At 39.5% G+C, this 9389-nt stretch overlaps 1 protein-coding gene across 2 annotated transcripts in view; it reads right to left on the bottom strand.

Annotated features, from left to right (window-relative positions):
* The window catches only part of FGGY (FGGY carbohydrate kinase domain containing), a 504873-nt gene extending 496137 nt beyond the window's left edge, over window positions 1–8736 (bottom strand). The window contains exon 1 of one of the 2 annotated variants that reach the window (XM_010859213.1): window positions 8642–8736. The gene's annotated coding sequence lies outside the window, so the exon portion shown is untranslated. Of the gene's footprint in view, window positions 1–8419; window positions 8535–8641 lie in introns of those variants that run through there. The other variant, XM_010859222.1, reaches the window with a different exon arrangement.
* Window positions 8737–9389: the final 653 nt, after the last annotated feature.

Below are 9389 nucleotides of genomic sequence, written 5' to 3'. Positions count from 1 at the left end.
CTATACAGTCAGCAAAACAAGACCAGGAGCTGACTGCGGCTCAGATCATGAACTCCTTATTGCCAAATTCAGACTGAAATTGAAGAAAGTGGGGAAAAACCACTAGACCATTCAGGTATGACCTAAATCAAACTTCTTATGCTTATACAGTGGAAGTGAGAAATAGATTTAAGGGGCTAGATCTGATAGACAGAGTGCCTGATGAACTACGGATGGAGGTTCGTGACATTGTACAGGAGACAGGAATCAAGAACATCTCCAAGAAAAAGAAATGCAAAAAACAAAAATGGCTGTCTGGGGAGGCCTTACAAATAGCTGTGAAAAGAAGAGAAGTGAAAAGCAAAGGAGAAAAGGAAAGATATATCCATTTGAATGCACAGTTCCAAAGAATAGCAAGGAGAGATAAGAAAGCCTTCCTCAGGTATCAATGCAAAGAAATAGAGGAAAACAACAGAATGGGAAAGACTAGAGATCTCTTCAAGAAAATTAGAGCTACCAAGGGAAATTTTCATGCAAAGATGAGCACAATAAAGGACAGAAATGGTATGGACCTAACAGAAGCAGAAGATATTAAGAAGAGGTGGCAAGAATATACAGAAGAACTGTACAAAAAAGATCTTCATGACCCAGATAATCACGATGACGGGATCACTCACCTAGAACCAGACATCCTGGAACGTGAAGTCAAGTGGGCCTTAGAAAGCATCACTACGAACAAAGCTAGTGGAGGTGATGGAATTCCAGTTGAGCTATTTTATATCTTAAAAGATGATGCTGTGAAAGTGCTGCACTCAGTATGCCAGCAAATTTGGAAAACTCAGCAGTGGCCACAGGACGGGAAAAGGTCAGTTTTCATTCCGATCCCAAAGAAAGGCAATGCCAAAGAATGCTCAAACTACCACACAATTGCACTCATCTCACACACTACTAAAGTAATGCTCAAAATTCTCCAAGCCAGGCTTCAGGAATACATGAACCGTAAACTTCCAGATGTTCAAGCTGGTTTTAGAAAAGGCAGAGGAACCAGAGATCAAATTGCCGACATCCGCTGGATCATCGAAAAACAAGAGAGTTCCAGAAAAGCATCTATTTCTGCTTTACTGACTATGCCAAAGCCTTTGACTGTGTGGATCACAATAAACTGTGGAAAATTCTGAAAGAGATGGGAATAACAAACCACTTCAACTGCCTCCTGAGAAATCTGTGTGCAGGTCAGGAAGCAACAGTTAGAACTGGACATGGAACAGACTGGTTCCAAATAGGAAAAGGAGTACGTCAAGGCTGTATATTGTCACCCTGCTTATTTAACTTATATGCAGAGTACATCATGAGAAATGCTGGGCTGGAAGAAGCACAAGCTGGAATCAAGATTTCCGGGAGAAACATCAATAACCTCATATATACAGATGACACCACCCTTATGGCAGAAAGTGAAGAAGAACTAAAGAGCCTCTTGATGAAAGAGGAGAGTGAAAAAGTTAGCTTAAAGCTGAACATTCAGAAAACTAAGATCATGGCATCCAGTCCCATCACTTCATGGCAAATAGATGGGGAAACAGTGGAAACAGTGTCAGACTTTATTTTTTAGGGGTTCCAAACTTACCGCAGATGGTGATTGCAGCCATGAAATTAAAAGATGCTTACTCCTTGGAAAGAAAGTTATGACCAACCTAGACAGCATATTAAAAAGCAGAGACATTAACTTTGCCAACAAAGGTCCATCTAGTCTAGGCTATGGTTTTTCCAGTAGTCATGTATGGATGTGAGAGTTGGACTATAAAGAAAGCTGAGCACCTAAGAATTAATGCTTTTGAACTGCGGTGCTGGAGAAGACTCTTGAGAGTCCCTTGGACTGCAAGGAAATCCAACCAGTCAATCCTAAAGGAAATCCGTCCTGAATATTCATTGCAAGGACTGATGCTGAAGCTGAAATTCCAATACTTTGGCCACCTGATGTGAAGAGCTGACTCACCTGAAAAGTCCCTGATGCTGGGAAAGTTTGAGGGCAGGAGGAGAAGGGGTCGACAGAGGATGAGATGGTTGGATGGCATCACTGACTCAATGGACATGAGGTTGGGTAAACTCCGGGAGTTGGTGATGAACAGGGAGGCCTGGCGTGCTGCAGTCCACGGAGTTGTAAAGAGTTGGCCACGACTGGGTGACTGAACTGAACTGAACTGAAAGTAAATCAAACCAGCAACAGACCACCAAACAGTGACCATGACCTTTTTCTGGTGCGAGTTTGGCTTTGGAAAGCGCTTTGAAGTTTCTTCTTGGTCCAACCTCTGAGCTAGTCACCTCCGGTTGTCAAATAAAATCCAGTTTTTGTCACACATCACAATCCGATCAAGAAATGGTTTGTTGCTGTTGCATACAATAAGAGAAGATGACACTTCAAAATGACAATTTTTTTGAATTTCGGTCAGCTCATGAGGCACCCACTTATCAACCTTTTTCATCTTTCCAATTTGTTTCAAATACCAAATGAATGTAGGATGGTCGACACTGAGATCTTGGGCAACTTTTCATGTAGTTGTAAGAGCAACAGCTTCGATGATCCTCTCAACTAGTGATTGTCAGCTTCCCAATGGCTGGCCACTATGCTCTTTATCTTCAAGGCTCTCATCTCGTTTGCACAACTTCTTGAGCCACGACTGCTTTTTGTACACTCATTAGCAGTTTTGAGCCAGATGCATTGCTGATGCTGTGAGTTGTCTACATTGCTTTATGACTCACTTTGAATAAGCAAATTCTAATAAGCAAATCACTTGAATTCACTTTTGTTATCTAACATCATTTCCCTAGTCTAAAATAAATATAAAATAAACAGTAAGTAATAAGTCATTAACAAAAAAATAAAGTGAGAAATGTGCATTAAAATGACATATAACATAACCACACTTAAGAATGTATTCCAGTATAAAACAGCAAAGTTCAACACTGTAAAACTGCAAGTACTTTTGCACCAACCTAATACAAGACAGACCATATTCTGGGCCATAAAGCAAGTCTCAAAAAGGTAAAAAAATTCAAATCATATAAACTACTTTCTGTGACTTAAATGGAACTAAATTATAAATCAATAATAGATATGTGGAACATCCTCAAATATTTGGAGACCGACTGACACACTTCTATAAACCATAGGTCAAAAAGACACTTTAAAAAACTAGAAAATGTATTCACTGAATGAAAATACAAACAACAAAACTTGTGGGATGCAGCTGAAGCCATGCTTAAAAATTTACAGACTCAAATGCCTATATTAGAAAAGACGTCTCAAGTAAATGACCGTAATTTCTACCTTAATACATTAGGGAAAAAAAGGGTAAGAGGGATCCAAAGTTAGCAGAAGAAAGAAAATAAAATTTAGGGTAAGTATCAATAAATTAAAAAATAATAAAGAGAATAAATGAAAACAAAAAGCTGACTCTTTCAGAAGATCCATAATATTAATAAATTTCTGGCAAGAATGATCAAGAAAATAAAGAGAAAAGAGACACATAACCAGTATTTGGAATGAGGGAAATGAAATTACAACAGATTCTATAAATGTTTAAATGGTAATAAAAGTATTATGAGCACCTTAGATGATATGTACCGATTCCTTTAAATATATTAACAGAAACTATCAAACCTCACTCAAGAAGAAACAGATAAGCTGCACAGTCCTCTATTATTAAGTCAATTGACTTTTCTGTCTCCTCCATTAAAAAAAAAAAACTCAAATGGCTAAATGGCTTCACTGATGAATTCTACCAAACATCTGAGAAAGAAACAATGTCAATTCTACATGAACCCTTACAGAAAACTGAAGAGAAATAAATGTTTCCCTGATCATTCTATGAGGCCAGAATTATCTTGATAACAAAACTTAAAAGACAATATAAGGAAAGAAAATTATATCATTACCAAACATTAACACAGATGCAAATATTCTTAAAATTTTAGCAAATAGAATCCAACAAAATATAAAAAGGATAGTAGGTCCTGGCCAAATGGGATCTATCTCAGTAATATAAGGTTAATTTAACGTTCAAAAAAAAAAAAAAATCAATGAATGTAACTGACCAGTCTTTGAAAAAATTATGATCTCAATAGTTACAGAAAAAAGCAACTGACAAAATATTACACCCATTCTTCATTTTAAAAAATTAATGAAACCTCTCAGCACAGGAGATTCTAGCCAGTGTACTATGGCAAGAAAAGTTAAGACATTCTTATTGAAAGGAAGAAGAAAAATTGTCTTTTTTCACAGATAACATGATCAGATAGACAATCTGATGGTACCAGCAAAAAGTTACTAGAACTAAATAAGTAATTTAGCAAGATGGCAAGATACACGGTCAATATACAAGTAGCAACAAACAATTGATAGCTGAAACCTAAAAGGACATTATTTTCAACAGCATCAAAAAATGTGAACGACCTACAGATAATCTGACAAAGATCCATCTATGAAAGCTAAAAAAACACTGTTGAAAGAAATTAAGGAAGACCTAAATAAATGAATAGATATACTCTGTCCAAGGATAGAAAACAAAATTTAAGATGTCAATTCTCTCCTCAAATTAATGTATAGATTAAACTAAATTGCAATTAAAATCTAAGCAGGGCTTTATTTTGAAATGATTGTAAAATTAATATGGAAATGTAACAGATGTAGAATAACCAAAACAACTTTAAAAACAAAAAAGTGGAAGGATATTCTACCTGACTTTAATATCTATTACAAAGCTATAGTCATCAAAACGAAGTGGTAATAGCATTAAAATAGACAAAGAAATGGATGTAATGAAATAAAACATCCAGAAATGGGTCCACATATACATATGGTAAACTGATTCTATTCAAAGGTACAAAGACACTTCATGAGACACAGGATAGGCTTTTTATCAAATGGTACTGGAACAGCTGATACCATAGGCAAAAAATAAACCTGTCCATATCTTGTTCTACAGGTTAACATAAAATAGATCCTGGATGTAATATAAAATAATAAATAAAGCTTCTTTAAAAAAAAAATAGGACAAACTATCTGAGATCTCAGACTAGGCTCAACTTCTTAGATACCAAAACCATGATCCATAAAAGAATAAACTGATAAAACAGACATCATTAAAATTACAAATTGATAAATTAAACTTCACCAAAATTAAGAACTCCGCTTTTCAAGACACTGTTAAGAAAATGAAAATATAAGCCACAAAATGGGAGAAAATTTTTCCAAATCACAACTATGATTTAAAAAAAACAAACTTGTAATGCGAATATACATAAAAACCTCTCAAAAATCAATAAAGAAATAGGTCATTTTTTTAAATGGACAAAAGATTTAATAAACACTTCAACCAAGATGTATGAAATATATACGGGGAAATAAGCACATGAAAAGAAGCTTGAGATTATTAGTCATTAGGGAAGTACACATTAAAACCCCATGAAAGAATACCACATTAATAGAATAACTAAAATTTAAAAGTGACCACAGCAGTTGGGGCAAACTAGAATCACTCTGAAATACAGATTGGATGCATCTTAAAAAGTTAAATACACACCTACAGTGTAAACTAGCCATTCCACTTCTAAGTATTTAACCAAGAGAAAGAAAGGCTGCACAAAGACATTTATACAAGTAATCATATCAGCTTTACGTGTAGTAGCCAAGAAGCAGCAAATAATTCAAATGTCCATCAACAGGTTAATGGATAAACTAAATATGGCATAGTTGTACAATGGAATACTACTCAGAAAAACAAAACATAAACCATGTATGCACATACCACCTGGACAAATCTCAAGAGGATCATGCTAAAGAAAAGTCACCATACATAAAAGATACATATTGTATGACCCTACAGATAAATATTCTAAAAAAGTTTAAATAATGTATCCTGACAGGAAGCAGCTCACTGGTTCTTGGAGGGAATTAGAAAAGGGCACAAGAAATCAACGGGGGTATAAGAAATGTTCTTTATCTTGGTTGTGATGATAGTGTCACGGATAATATTAAAACTTCTCAAATTAGACACTTTATATATGTACAGTTTACCTTATGCCAGGTATACATCAATAAAGCTGCTGAAAAATATCCCAGTGGTGAATGCCTTTTCTTTTCCAGGGTACCCTGACTGCTATATTCTTTCCTTATCTCCTACATTCAATCAGTAATTAATTCTTAAGCATTCTATTCTAATCCCTTTCTTCTAGTCCATAACTATGCTAACCCATCTCTCACCTGCATTAAATTACTCTCTTCAGTCCTCACCACTTCATTTGCCACCCTGCAGCCAGAATTAACTTTCTAAAACACATCCCTGAGTGTCAGTCACTTCACTAGCTGCTGCTTGCTCTAGAGATACATTTCACTCCTTAACCTGATTCACCTGACCCTCCCTGAGCTGGCCTTTGCACTCTCCCATCCTCCTTTTTGGTGATTTCCCACTTCACTCTCTCCTGTCTGCCCATAATCAGTAGTGCACCAGCCTTGTGTAGCTTTGCCCATGCTGTCCCAGGTCAGCATGTCTTTCTCCAGCCCAGTCATACTGATGGCCCTATAGTGGGCCATCTGGACTTCTCTCAACTCCTGAGAATCTTTTAAAATTGATTTTTATTGGAGTATAGTTGGTTAACAATGTTGTGTTAGTTTCAGGTGTACAGCAAAGTGAATCAGCAATATCCATTCTTTTTTTTTAGATTTTTTTCCCATACAGTCCATTACAGGGGAGAATCTTCTTATACCTTGCTACAGCATCAATCTCAGTATCATATAATCTCCTTTGCCAGACTAGACAGAAGCAGAATGGATGAAAGCTTGAAAGCAAAGACCAATCCTTGCTTTCCCAGAGCCTACCACAGTGCTCAGGCCCAGAGCAGGTTCCCAAATCAGGGAACAAACAAATGAACGCAAGAGCTGGTTTGGGTGCCTCCCCTTACATAATCTGAGTAGACTCTAAATTCCACCGTATAAAAATAGGGGCAGGTAAGAGGCTGAATACTCTATGTAGTGCATTCTGGTAAAATAATTATTTCAAATATTTAGGGGTGGGGGTGGGGAAGATTCACTACCTGAAACCGTTTTCAGAACCAGCTGATAACAGATGGTGATTTGAACTAAGTGAAGTAGGTTAGGGAAAGGGAACCAGATTCTAGGAAAAGACAAGGTCCCTAGTAACAATTACTGATAGTAACAATTAACACAGCCTGGAAGAAGGTCCAGTCTCCGCCCAGTAAACTTAACTTCACCCAGAAAGACACAGATCTCCACCCTCTGGGTTAGTTCCTTCTTCCAGTACACATGTTTTGACTTCCAAAGCCAGCAGGGAGACTCCCTTCCCCTCAGAATCAATCTCCAGGCCTTCTTACCCTCTGGGTTCCTTCAATCATCCTTAATAAAGAGTTTTCTGAGCCTGCCACCAGGAAGTCCTCCTTAGCTGATCCCTCCAAGAGTCAGGCCAGTGACCACCAGGTCAAAAGCCAAGGACAGGACCTCATTAACAGGAAACTCCCAGAAGACCAGGAGGCAGCCAGAAGGCTGGAAGACCCAGCTGACAACTTAAGTACAACTTGAGGATGCACATTTGGTGGATTACAGGGAAGGGGGAAAAAGCAAGCAAAATAAAACAGAACTCTACCCTCTATACACCAGCCACAAACTAAAAGGCAGGTTGCCTTCTCACTGCTCTGCAATTCAAAAGCATCATCAATTCCTCCCCCTAATACCGTATTTTAAAAATTAATCTAATGATGACTGCTTTTCAATATTTTGTAAATGACTTGACTCTTTAGAGACAAAATCAGAGACTCTTTAGAGACAAATGTTAAGACATGAAAAGTGCTTTAGTGGAACATAGTCAAGGATTAGGGAAATTCACCATTTTGCATCTTGTTCTTAAAAAGAAAGGTCATTAATAAAAATGGAAAGATACTCCTAGGCCGTTTCTACCCAGGATAACTGTAGCCAAAGGGCATTATACCATCTAATCTAAACTTCAAAAATTACAAGTTGCTGAAAGCGTTGAAAGCTACAAGCAACACAGGTCTTAAAATGCCTTACAGTAGCCAGATTGAAATTAAAAGGCTCAAAAATGCCTAGGTGAAAGTTGCTCCGTCGTGTCCGACTCTTTGCGACCCCAAAATATAGTCCATGGAATTCTACAGGCCAGTAGCCTTTTCCTTCTCCAGGGAATCTTTCCAACCCAAGGATCGAACCTCGGTCTCCTGCATTGCGGGCGGATTCTTTACCAGGAAATATCCTGAAATAAGGTGGTAGAGGGCCCTGAGGAGATGAGGGGAAAGCGAGGAAATTAACATAATTAACTGGATAGTGACTGCAGAGGACCCAGGGTTCCACACATCTTAGGCAGCATGGGGGAATGCAGAAAAGGCCACCCGTCTCTTGAGTGGCCGGACACCTCACCCAGAACACAGGGGACTCAACAAGATCTCCGAGGCCAAGGGCCCGGCTGGCGCTGGCGTTAAGACTCAGGCGGTGAGAGGAGGAAGAGGAGGAGGCGACTGCGGGAAAGGGGAGGGAAGCTTGGGCCAGATACGCTCTCCGGTTGGAGAACGTTCGCGCTGCGAGCCTGCGCTTCTGTAAAGCCCCTGGTACACACGTGGGACTGAGAGGAGGGTCACTTACTTGTCCAATCTGAAATTACATTTTAGCTATCAGGGCTCTGCAGGTTGCTGAGCGGAGCCCCACCGGGCCTGGACTGGGCGGTCCACAGGGGCAGCTGAGGCTCCGCCCCGCCCCGCGCGCGGCCCCGCCCCCTCCGGCCGGGGCCCTTGTAAAACGTGCCGCGATTGGCCCTTTGAACCGGGCCGGGGATTGGCCCCCGCCTGCTCCTGCGGTCATATGGCCCCGGCGAGTCGTGTGGACCTCAGTCTCTTAACAGGTTCTTCCACCCTCTCAGGGACTTTTAAGGCCTGAAGTGGGTCTGTCCTCTCAGGCCTCGAGTTTCCTGCTCTGCAGGCTCTTCTAGCAGAATTTATCCATGCAAACTTTTCGTAGCCGCTGATATGTGTCCAGCGTGTATGCTGTAACTTTGCGTTTCAACAATGCACTGAACATCAGGACTCATGCAGACAGTTGCTAAAATAAAGTGGTAGTGGTTTAGTCGCTAAGTCGTGTTCGACTCTTGCGACCCCATGGACTGTGGCCTGCCAGGCTCCTCTGTCCATGGGATTCTCCACGGCAAGAATACTGGAGTGGGTTGCTATTTCCTTCGCCAGGGCATTTTCCTGACCCAGGAATCGAGTCTGGGTCTCCTGCATTACAGGCAGATTCTTTACCGACTGAGCTAAGAGGGAAGCCCTTCTAATAATATTTATCAAATGTTTTTAGTTTGTGCCAGATCCTATTCCTAATACTTTATTTAAATTTTCTC

The sequence above is a fragment of the Bison bison genome, unplaced genomic scaffold (assembly GCF_000754665.1).
Source record: "Bison bison bison isolate TAMUID 2011002044 unplaced genomic scaffold, Bison_UMD1.0 scf7180017856337, whole genome shotgun sequence".
NCBI classification, from domain to species: Eukaryota; Metazoa; Chordata; class Mammalia; order Artiodactyla; family Bovidae; genus Bison; species Bison bison.
This window is presented reverse-complemented; position numbering and strand designations above follow the sequence as displayed.